The sequence below is a fragment of the Prosopis cineraria genome, unplaced genomic scaffold (genome assembly GCF_029017545.1).
Source record: "Prosopis cineraria cultivar Desert tree isolate PC_DT_omini unplaced genomic scaffold, ASM2901754v1 PC4, whole genome shotgun sequence".
Taxonomy (NCBI): domain Eukaryota; kingdom Viridiplantae; phylum Streptophyta; class Magnoliopsida; order Fabales; family Fabaceae; genus Prosopis; species Prosopis cineraria.
This window is the reverse complement of record NW_026555335.1, coordinates 2,447,169-2,459,900: the sequence shown is the minus strand read 5'-3', so window position 1 is coordinate 2,459,900 and position 12,732 is coordinate 2,447,169. Positions and strand designations below refer to the sequence as shown.

Genomic DNA, 12,732 nt, shown 5'->3' with positions numbered 1-12,732 from the left:
GAGCGCACAAAATTAGAAAAATAGGGTTGAATTGAATCAAACTGAATTGACAGGAATTGAGAGAAATCGAATAAAAATTAGATTAGGAGTGAGGGTTGGGTTGGCTTGGCTTGTATGATGTTTGAAATTTGATTTTTAATATAGTTTAATTTAACCGAACAATGTCATCCGCGTCAAATTATTCGATGATTTGCTCACAATATCTTTAATATTATTAAAAATATGAAAAAATATAATTTTTAATTTTTACACTTTTCTTACATTTTGTTATCGATCATTGTATTTTTTCAAATGTTTTAAGATTTTATACTTTTATTTTTAAATATTTTAAGTTCTTTCATAGATAAAGTGTAAGGAGTTTAAAAACATTTAAAATATCATAAAATAAAAATATAAAAATTTAAAACACTAAAAAAAATGCAGAATTAATAATAAAATGCAAGCAAAACATAAAGATTAAAAGTTATATTTTTTTTTGGAAGATATAGAAGTTTTTAATTATTTTCAGAACTAGAACCAAGCGGACGTTTCAGTTTTGGACAAGTGGTCGGTTAAGATGGAAAGGGTGGAATGCGTGAATGCCTACATGCATAGATACATCGTTTCTTTCCAGCAACCTCTCCTTCCGCTTTTCCTCCATTGCCTTAAAATAAAATTTAGTTCAGATTAAATTTTTATTTTATATTTATTAAAATTAAAATTTTTTAAAAACATACTTTATCACTAATCTAAATTGTTCATATTTATTTTAGATAGTTGAATTTAATTTTTAAATTTTTAATAATTTTTATAAGTTGATTATCCAGATATATTTTGAATAATACATATTTACTTAATAAATTTTATAAATTTTTATTTGGAAGAAAATCTGAGTCTAAAATACATCTGGATAGTCAATATATAAAAATTATAAAAAAATTTAATATTAAATTGGGTCATTTAGATTAAATTTAGGCAGTCCAAGTTAGTGGTATAGTATATTTAATAAAAATTTCAATTTTAATTTTAGTAAATATAAAAATTTAATTTGGACCAAATTTGCCAAATTTCATTTTAAGGTAGTGGAAGGGAAGGTTTGTGGAGTACATGCATATAAATGAGTGGGCTTGGATAGTTGGATGACTCGAGTGTGTTAATACCATATAAATGAGTACATGCATGCATGTGATCATAATTCTCCCGTCTCTTTTGCCCACAGTTTAAAATAAGTATTTCACTTTATCTTGGACGTCAAGCGTTATTACTAATGTCTTCTAACTTCTAATATCTTATCAAACAAACAGGAATGGCTGTCCGGAGGGATCTGATGGGAAGGAGGAATCATGTGGTTGCTATTATTGGTGATGAAGCCATCAGCTGGACAAGCTTATGAAGCCATGAACAATGCAGGACATCTGGATTCTGAAGTGATTGTTATTCTAAATGAGAACAAACAGGTCTCTCTTCCAACTGGTACTTTCGATTGGCCCACACCACCTGTTGGAGCTTTGAGCAGTGCTCTCAGTAGGTTGCAATCAAACAAGCTCCTTAGAGAATTGAGAGAAGTTGCCAAGGTGAGGAATAGACCACATGCCTATAATTATGAAGAAACACTCGTGCAAAGTCTTGTTCAAACTGCCTCCGGCAAGGGTTTTTCTGGTCTAGGGGCCTCTATGCATGAGTTAGCTGCTAGAGTTGATAAATATGCTCGTGGCATGATCAGCGGTTCTGGATCACCACTGTTTGAAGAGCTTGGACTCTACTATATTGGACCAGTTGATGATCATAACATGGATGATCTTGTCGCCATTCTCAAATAAGTTAAAAGTGCTAAAACAACTGGTCCTGTACTGATCCACGTTGTAACTGTGAAAGGCCGTGGATACCCATATGCAGAAAAAAGAGCAGACAACTATCATGGTAAAGGTGGCATTGATTTTTTCTTTTTAAACTTTTTGTCTTCATGATTTATTATATTTTGGTCATTTTGCCTTCATTAGGTAGGCAGCACCAAATACTTCATTATATAGACTTAAACTTGCGACCTTGAATACAGGCGTGACTTAGTTTGATTTTGTAGGAGTTGTCAGGTTCGATGGTGCGACTGGAAAGCAATTCAAAACCAAGGCTGCTACACAGTCTTACACAACATACTTTGCAGAGGCTTTGATTGTTGAGCAGAATCTGACAAAGACATTGCTGCCATCCATGCTGCAATGGATGGTGGAACCGCATTGAATCTCTTTGAATGCCGATTCCAACAAGATGCTTTGATGCGGGGACAGCAGAGCAGGATGCTGTTACTTTTGCTGCAGGCCTGGCCGTTGAAGGTTTAAAGCCTTTCTGCGCAATTTACTCATCATTCCTGCAGAGGGCTTATGAGCAGGTGGTTTAAACACTTCAATATTTTTTTGCCCTCTACCTCACCTCATCACTTAGTCATGACAGGGTGGATGATTTAACTTGTTGCACAGGTGGTGCATGATGTGGATTTGCAGAAGCTGCCTGTAAGATTTGCAATGGACAGGGCTGGACTAGTTGGAGCAGATAGTCCAACACTCTGGTTCTTTTGATGTCACTTTCATGGCATGCCTCCCTAACATGGTGGTGATGGCTCCTTCTGATGAAGCAGAGCTCCATATGGTTGCAACTGCCGCCACCATTGATGATCGACCATGCTGCTTCCGTTACCCAAGGGGAAATGGTATTGGTGTTCAGCTACCAGCAGGGAATAAAGGCATCCCTCTGTAGGTAAAAAGATGTACAATTCTCCACACATACCCTAATGGACATCATCAAAAACAATCTTACATAAACATGGCATTTTATTTTATTTTACTAAAGCTCGGTGTCACATATTGGTTCTTTCAAAGAGTTCTTCTGCGTGGTATGTTCACATTTTAAAACTTGAAAGTAAGTTCCTTAGGAACTTTAATTGACTATTTTTCCGTGTGAATTAACTTAATGTGAGAGTGCTGGTATTGTAACTGGTTGGAAGAGGTAGGATATTGATTGAAGGGGAAAGAGTGGCCCTCTTGGGCTTTGGAACACCTGTTCTGAACTGTTTAGCTGCAGCTTCTTTAGTGGCACGTCATGCCTTGCAAGTAGGAGTTGCAGATGCTCGTTTCCGCAAGCCATTGGATCATGCCCTTATTCGCAGCCTCGCAAAATCACACGAGGTTTTGATCACAGTGGAAGCAAGATCAATTTGGGTTTCATGTTGCTCAGTTTATGGCCCTCAATGGCCTTCTGGACGGCAAACTGAAGGTAAGAATTAATCCAAGACAAAGACATGTCAATAATATATGACTCAACATACTGCAATTTCCTTGCGATTTTCTTCAATATTTGCTGCGATCCCTTCATAACTGTGCAGTGGAGGCCAATGGTTCTTCCTGATCGATACATTGAACACGGATCACCTTCTGATCAGTTGGCTGAAGCTGGTCTCACAGGAGCTCAACATAATTGGACAGACAAGAGAAGCTCTGGAGGCTATGTCATGAAAGAAATATACAAAGAGGTTTTTCCACCCCCCCAAACTGTACGAAGTGTATTATGTAAAATACGTGCTTGGACAACACGAGGTTGTCAAAACAGTCTAACTTTCTAGTTGTAAATGGAAATACAATTTCAATCATCCTGCTGCTGCTAGGAAGTAATTCAGCATATACTTAAGAATCCACTGAAGATATCACACATAAGAAGGCGGCACGCATGGCCTAGCTTTCACTCTTCAAGGTCACTGAAATCATTTTTATAATGTTAAAGTAATGTTCTTGGTCATCACAGATGTCCCCACCAACGCTAGAGCAGAATGTGGACATCATAAATGCATGATAGTATGAAGGGAGGTAACATTCAAATGTACAAGGCCAAATTGAAGTGCCACATTTTCTCACCTACCACTATCTTTGAATTTTGATTGAACTACCTCTCTCCTTCCTGGAACATGGATTCTTATTCTTATTCTTAGCTTGTCTTGTTCATGTAAATCTTCAGAACCCAAAAAAAAAAAAAACAATAGAAAAATTGGGTATCTCTACTTGGAAGGTTTAATGATTCCTGTGGATAAATCAGGAAACAACCAGGTAAGGGTGGAATGGAAAATGTATGGTAATTATGATTTAAACTCTCATAGCATTATCAATTTTTTAAAGGAAAAAAAAGAAAGTAGAAAAAGCTTGATTCCTTCTCATCGTTCGTCTTGAATCCTAAAGAATACAACTCTCGTGATCAATAAAGAACTAATTTTTCCTTTATAGCACATTTATGGATGTGTGAAAATTATTCTTCTGAATTATTTTATTAATAACTACTCACTCACACCCATTGCTTGCCATATCATTGAGAAATTAGATTCATTAATAAAATATTATCCAGGAAGTTATTATTGGGAGGAAGGCTTATCATCATAACACATGAAAACTAAAGAAATGTATGATTACCAGTCTGCAAACTTGGTGCTTTAAGAACACACATGTAATCATATAAAATTCATGGTTGAAGAGAATGAACATAATGCAACGTACCACCTTTCCCTCATTATTCCTCTGGAGTGGAGAACTAATGCTATATACATAATCCATAAAATAAAATAAAGAAGCATAAAACAAATTAAGAGTATTGCCAATGCTATGCACTAATATTAGTTGGTGTACTTTAGTGGTTTTCCTATGTCATTTCAGTTGATATGATGAGGAGTGAGGACAAAGCAATAAAACACATTACATTTGTCCCAATCCTTCAATTACAACCAAAAAGCAAAAGAATATGTCCACATCATCACAAAGCATTTGGCCTTGTGAGTTGAAGTTACAATGGCAAATGGAGAAAAAATATAGTCAATGCATTTGAAGTTATAGTTGGTACTACTATTATATTGTATGGTATGATTGATGTTATTGCAGTGTCGTCATAGAAATAGAATAACAAAACAAGCGTTCTCTCTAAATTATGGTACATGCATGTGGATTCTCGTCGCTGAAGATCATCAAGACTTGAGTGTCTAAGCAACCATCAAATTGATGCATAAACGGGTTCATCAGAACCAGACCCGAATTCTGACCCGTTTTATCACATCCTTGTTTTTCTTCCTCGTTCTTGTTCCCTACAAACTCCACTTTCTTCCCTGTCTTCTTCTTCAGTTTCTTCAGCACTTTCTTCGGGTCGATTCGACCCGTCACCACCACCTGGTGTTTCTTCATGTCTGTTGTGAATTTTTCTACTCCTAATTAGCAAAACCAGATGATTAAAACTTAATAATGTGATAACCCCATCAATAAAATTCAAAGTTAAACACAGTAATTAAATTGAGAAGTGCCTTTACACTTGGAGATGGCTTTGGCAACAGTTCTCTCACATGCATTGCAGTGCATCGAGACTTTGAATTCCACGACTATTACCTAACATCAGATTAAAATGTGTTCAAAACGAGGGAAAAAAAGGATAAAATCAAAGTCATGTGGGGCCATTTAAAATTAAAATTTCGTTTAAGGAAGGTCATACTTTGGTTTGGTAATTTTTTGGGGACTTGCCCATTGAAACAGTCTTTCGTTGTCCTATCGGAGAAGACGAAAGTAATGCGTTAAAAAACGAAGGGGCTATGGGTAATTTCAGAGAGATTAGTTAGTTATGGCAGTTATTACATGAATTTCACTACCCAAACGTTATGGTCGTTGGCGGGCGATCGTTTTATCCAAGTAGCTTTTATTTTATTTTACGAATCACCATCTTTACAAAGTGAATGAATAGAATCTGGCCCCTCTATTTAATGCCAAGGGGTAAAGTCCACCCAAACAATAGGATAATAATTAAGAAGTTTATCAACTTAGGATAAAACGATTGGAAGCCAATGAAATTTTGTATGGAAAGACTCGATCATCTTACAAGAGCCCAAGTTGAAGAGAAAAACTATAAGCCAATGAAATTTTCTAATTCTAGACCTGTTATATCTCATCTATTTTTTCCTATTTGCTGAAGCTATTTTGGAGCAGATGGAGGTAATTAGGCATGTTATGATTACTTTTTGCAATATTTCTGATCATAGAATTAATTTAAGTAAAAAATGTTCTACTCTAGAAGTATTCATTTTAGTAAGGGAATGGAACTTAGCCAAATATTGGGGACTGGACTCACTTCTGATCTAGAAAAATATCTTGGGGGCACCTTTAATTCACTCTAGAGCATCTGAGAGAACGTATGATCATATTGTCCTCAACACAAGAAAAATGCTTTCATCTTGGAAGAGAAATTACCTAAATTTGGTTGTAAGGACAGTGTTTATTATAGGAGTGTTCTCTGCTTTACCCTTCTACCTTATGCAAACCACCTTAGTACCTTATGAAATCTCTGCGTTACCCTTCTACCTTACATTGAGAAGATTAGCCGGAGTTTTCTTTAGAGTCAGGAGATGGAAAAGAAGGAAATGCATTTGATTTCATGGGATACTGTTAGGGAAGATAAAATATATGGTGGATTGAGCATCAAGGATTTGTATAGGTAGAATAAGATTTTTATAATGAAATTGTGTTGGAGCCTATTCATCAAACCCAATGCTCTCTCGGTGAAGTGTCTATGGGCCAAATATGTGACATCCCAATTTAATTTTTTTGAGTTAATTAAAGTTAATAAAAATTAGGGAGAATGTTTGAAGGTAAATAAATTAGTTTGGAGATTTTTTTGTTTAACTTAGGATATAATTTTATGTTAAGTTTTGCTTTTAGAAATTGAATTAATAATAATAATAACATATAAATATAAATATATATATATATAATAAAAAGAAGACTTAATGAGAAAGTATATTGAAGTTAAAAAAAAAAAAGAAGAACAAGAAGAAGAGGCAGTGGTGTTACGGCCAATATATATATATATATATATATATCCTATTGGCTTTGCTTCCTTATTTCATTTGACGCACATAAGAGATCGAGAGAAGAGGAAGGAGAGGATAAGAAATTTAAGGAGATTTTGAGATATGATTTCATACTTAAAAGTATTCCTATTTTCAAATTTTTTTTAAATATTTTTCTACTCATCTAGAGCTTTTTAATGATAGTAAAATTTTAATGAATAGAGCAAATTTTAAGGCTAGAATTTAGAGTAAGTATTGACTTTTAATAACAGGAACTATAAATTAGGAGAGATAAATTAATACTTAAATTCTATTAATTTAGATTTGTTTTACTAACTGATTTGAGAGTTTAAAATTAAGGTTTTAACTATAAATTTTGTGATTTCTAATGTGTAGGATATTCATATTGATTAAATTGTGTTTTTGAGATTTAGGTAAGTTAATTTAACTTAGCTTTGGATCTTTATCAAATGAATTTAGATTGAAAGGATATGGTTGTAAATTTGAGAGGTTTAGTTGAATTTTATATTTAATCGATAAATTACAATATATATATATATAATGCTATTTATATCATTTGATATCGTAGATTAATTTGTTATGGTAGCTAAGAAGTTCTCTACACGTTTGAGTTCTTTATAGCTTGAAAAAGATATAACATTAAAATATTTGTTCATATACTGAGATATTGGTTTTTATTATTGTACAAATACACATATATGTTAATGCTTGTGTAATTTTATTGTGAAATATAACATTTGTTTTATGTAATACAAAATAGGTAATAAGGATAGCTAGTAATGTCATTATTTGTTTGTTTGGGATTGATGGTTGACTATTTATGCCACATGATTTGCCTCCATTATGAGCGTAGTGGTTGGCCTTTTACTTGTAATTCCTAATGTCTTTGACATTTTAGGATGATGGGCATCTCCTTTTTAAAGAAAGGAGTCTTCTTCTAATGGCAATGTATCTTTGCCAAGATATAACTTTAGTTTAGGCTCCAGTTAGCAGTAATAAGAGAGTTAAGAGTTATAAGGGTGAGTTTGGGTAATATATTATTGTTGTTTTAATTTGACATTGATTTAAAAATAGTTATATGATTATGAATCATGCATTCCCTATTTTATGCACTATTTGTAAAAGGATTGTGAAATACATTAGTATAGTTATGGATATGTTTACAAATTGGTTTCAAAAAGTATGTTAGTATATGTTAGAATATCCATTTGTTACTGAGATTTTCAAGTAAGCAGTCAAGTGGAGATACAAGGAGGGCACCGAAGAAGCGAGCTTGGGCTCCCTTCTCTTGGCTTGGCACATGTTTTTCAGTTTATTTTGCAATTATAACTGTCATGAACTAGGAATCTCATATAAATTTTATTTTAAATAATTGTTGTAAGTTATTTGATGAAAACAGCTTAATCTTTTTGTTTGAGCTGGATAACTTTTGAGTGTGCCAATGTAAACCGTGGTTTTCTATTGGGCCAAGCCCATTTATTTTGAACTGTACTTATTAATGGTATAAAAAAGTGTGTTTAGCAAGATTCATGATATCTATAAACTGTTATTGAACCCTAAACTTGTTATAAATTGTTTATTAGGTTTCATTTACCTTAAGCCTAGTAATGATTGTTAACCTCATTGTTGTTCGGGTCGGGCAGGTACATTTTTTGAGAAACATATATATTATAAAGAAAAAGGGAGAAAGGTTTCTTTTTGTGAAAAATTTATGATAAAAAAATTAAGTCCGTTACAAAATACCATTGTTGTGAGGATGTAATCCCTAAAGTTAATCATAAAACAAACTCCTCACATATTTAGAAAGCCATCAATACTATTTAGGAAGACTTCAATAAGGGGTTGGTAAGCAAATCAAGAGTAGGCTACATACTCAATTTTGGTGGGATCTTTAGACTTAACTTAATCAACCATTAATAGCCTATGCTATTAACAACATCCAAGATATTAATCCTCAAAACCTAGTGAGTGATTTTATTCTTCCTAACATATAATAGAACCAAGGTGCTCTTGCCCATTTCTTCCCTTTGTGGGTGTCTCAAAAAACATGTGGGAATTATCTCCCTATATATTGAGGAGATGATGTGTTTTGTTGGAGATACGCCACTAACGGTAAAGTTAGCATCAAATTGGCCTACAATTCTATTGATAATCACATCCAACAAACTAATGGTTGCCCGTGGAAACACCTTTGGCATTGGCTCATCTAAGAAAAAGTAAAATTCTTTTTCTAGCAAGTGTCCCATGAGAGATTACTCACTAACTCCTTAACAGCCAAGCATTATATTACAAGTAATGTAGAGTGTCCACTTGAGTGTCATAGTAATAAAAATATTCTTCATATTTTGAGAGACTATTGTGTGGCAAAAAAGGTGTGGTAGCTTATTATTACTCCAAACCATTATGCATCTTTCTTTTCCTTTAACAATTTGTAGGTTTGGATTTAGGAAGCATGTAATTTTTTAGATTTTAACTATGAAAATTTTAAGTGTTTAAAAGGGTATAGTGGTAAAATTAAGTGAACTTTGATTAATGATGCTTTTGTGAGACTAATATAGTTAATGGATTATTAGACAATCTTAGAAAAGGGCTAAATTGAAGTTTGAGCGGACCGTGGCATGAAGAGAGGTTTAATTCGGGTGTGCGGTTCTTTGTGCTATGTGTCACGGTAGACATGCCAATGCATCCCGACACAAGTACAAAATTTACACTTATCATACTCGCGAAACCAGACCTAAATCAGAAGTGGGAGAAGAGAAAATGCAAGAAGGTGATGAGTTGTGACAGGTAGGTGCTAAGGTTTAACTTTGGAATCAGTTTGGAAGTATTTAGAGTAATATTTATCTTTGGGTAAGCTTCCTAAACCTCTTCCTCTCCCTTTATGTGAATTTTTGAGTTTTGCAGTAATGTGGGACTTGATTTTGATTGTTCTTGGGTAATTAGGGAGTTAAATCAAGCCTCTAAACCTAAATTTGTAGATTATATAGTGATTTTAAGTTTTTGGATAGGGTTTGAATAAACCCTAAGTAGCAATTAGGAGATTAAGAGCAATATGGGTAGAGATTTAGAGTTGTTAGTGTGTTTGAGTGTTAAGTAGAATTAATGAAGTGTGTTAGGAGAATTGATTAGATTAAATTAAGATTTTGGGTATAATAGGTACCCAAAATTATGTTAAAAATGGGTAATTAGCGTGTAGATTAACAACTAAAAGTTTGATTTTATAGATTAATTGTTGATCAAGCATTGTGATGTTAATGAACACGTGTGGAGCCATTATTTGACTACAGTAATCCTTTTATTGACAAAAAGGTTGAGATAACTGAATTGTCTAAATTCTCTATTTGTGTGTTTGGATGGTTGTATAATTACTTTTAAAGCTAATGCTCTTGTTTTGTAATAGTATAGTATTAACATGAAATTATTATGATTTATGTAACAGCCCTCCTGGGTCACCACTGCCTCTCCAGGGTCTTTTCCCAGGCGCTGGACAACACACATGTCACCACATGATTGCCGGCTTTCCCACTGGTGGTACAGTGGTTATTCCTCACCCCACCCTCACGGGGGTCTTTTGGAACCTCCCCAGACTCGAACCTCCAACCTCTACCACCTTAACGAAGTTGAGGCGAAGTCTGGTACCATTAGGTCAAGTTGACCTAATGGTACCAGACTTCGCCTCAACTTCGTTAAGGTGGTAGAGGTTGGAGGTTCGAGTCTGGGGAGGTTCCAAAAGACCCCCGTGAGGGTGGGGTGAGGAATAACCACTGTACCACCAGTGGGAAAGCCGGCAATCATGTGGTGACATGTGTGTTGTCCAGCGCCTGGGAAAAGACCCTGGAGAGGCAGTGGTGACCCAGGAAGGCTGTTACATAAAAGGCGCCTTTTAATGTAACAGCCCTCCTGGGTCACCACTGCCTCTCCAGGGTCTTTTCCCAGGCGCTGGACAACACACATGTCACCACATGATTGTCGGCTTTCCCACTGGTGGTACAGTGGTTATTCCTCACCCCACCCTCACGGGGGTCTTTTGGAACCTCCCCAGACTCGAACCTCCAACCTCTACCACCTTAACGAAGTTGAGGCGAAGTCTGGTACCATTGAGTCAACTTTTATGTAACAGCCCTCCTGGGTCACCACTGCCTCTCCAGGGTCTTTTCCCAGGCGCTGGACAACACACATGTCACCACATGATTGCCGGCTTTCCCACTGGTGGTACAGTGGTTATTCCTCACCCCACCCTCACGGGGGTCTTTTGGAACCTCCCCAGACTCGAACCTCCAACCTCTACCACCTTAACGAAGTTGAGGCGAAGTCTGGTACCATTGAGTCAAGTGACTCAATGGTACCAGACTTCGCCTCAACTTCGTTAAGGTGGTAGAGGTTGGAGGTTCGAGTCTGGGGAGGTTCCAAAAGACCCCCGTGAGGGTGGGGTGAGGAATAACCACTGTACCACCAGTGGGAAAGCCGGCAATCATGTGGTGACATGTGTGTTGTCCAGCGCCTGGGAAAAGACCCTGGAGAGGCAGTGGTGACCCAGGAGGGCTGTTACATAAAAGGCGCCTTTTAATGTAACAGCCCTCCACTCACCCCGCCTCCCCGAGGTCTTTTGCGGCGCTGGACACTCTCCCCCCAGGCCCCACAACAGGGCGACCCCACCCCTTACGGTGAGCATCAGGAGACAAAGGCTTCCCCGCAGTAGTGTGCGGATTATTCCCCTTGCGGAGAGCCTCCCCAGGTTCGATCCTCCAACCTCTACCACCTTAACGAAGTTGAGGCGAAGTCTGGTACCATTGAGTCAGACTCAATGGTACCAGACTTCGCCTCAACTTCGTTAAGGTGGTAGAGGTTGGAGGATCGAACCTGGGGAGGCTCTCCGCAAGGGGAATAATCCGCACACTACTGCGGGGAAGCCTTTGTCTCCTGATGCTCACCGTAAGGGGTGGGGTCGCCCTGTTGTGGGGCCTGGGGGGAGAGTGTCCAGCGCCGCAAAAGACCTCGGGGAGGCGGGGTGAGTGGAGGGCTGTTACAATTTAGAAACCCTATGTGAAGTGGAATAGAAAAGTGTTTTTTGAATATTGTGTATTTAAAAGACTAAACCTTATATTCAAGTGTAATTATTTATGAATTTTTATAGTTTTAGTGGGAACTTACTTGTTACGAATATGTGTGGAAATAATTAAATTGTGAAAATTATATTTTGTGGCTATATGGAATCACAAACTATATGTTTGGCATGATTATTGTGAGAGGGTGGGAGTTCACCCTAGTGTGTTGTTAAGGATATTGTTTAGAAATTTATATGGTATATTGGCACTATGAAGGCTCCGATACTTAGTATTAAAATTTTTAGTATTATGTGAGATAGATTGGGCATTGACACCCCTAACATTCGAGAGCAAGGGGAATCTGTGGTTTATAGTAGTCGAAGGAGCTCTTGGCTAGGGCTGCCTCCTACTAATAGTGAGCTTGAGCCAATCTAGTTATATAGATTTGGTTTTATTGAATTGTCAGCCCACAAATTTAGTTGGAAGACATAAGAAAGATATAAGGTGGTGTGTTGATCATGCATATCATTCTATAACCATATGTATGTTTGTGTAGCTTGCTATGCATTTTAAATGCCACTTTATATATGCACTATCTATTCTCACACACGAGTAGTTCGATTAGACTATTTAGTTATTAAGTCCTCGACTCATCCCATGGTTGTATTTTATAGGTGAAAGCTTTGATAGGAGCAAGGGAAAGGAAGGTGCGATCGAGCATTGAGGAAACTAGCTAGTGTTTGTAGAGTCCTTTCTATTTCTATTAGTTTTGTAATGAATGATATATACATTTGCCAACTTAGAAATCATATGTTATTTTGAGAAGTACTT

General features: G+C 36.4%; 1 pseudogene; it reads left to right on the top strand.

Annotated features, from left to right (window-relative positions):
- The first annotated feature begins 1,161 nt into the window (after positions 1-1,161).
- LOC129308088 (probable 1-deoxy-D-xylulose-5-phosphate synthase, chloroplastic) lies at positions 1,162-4,069 on the top strand (annotated as a pseudogene).
- The last annotated feature ends 8,663 nt before the right edge of the window (positions 4,070-12,732 follow it).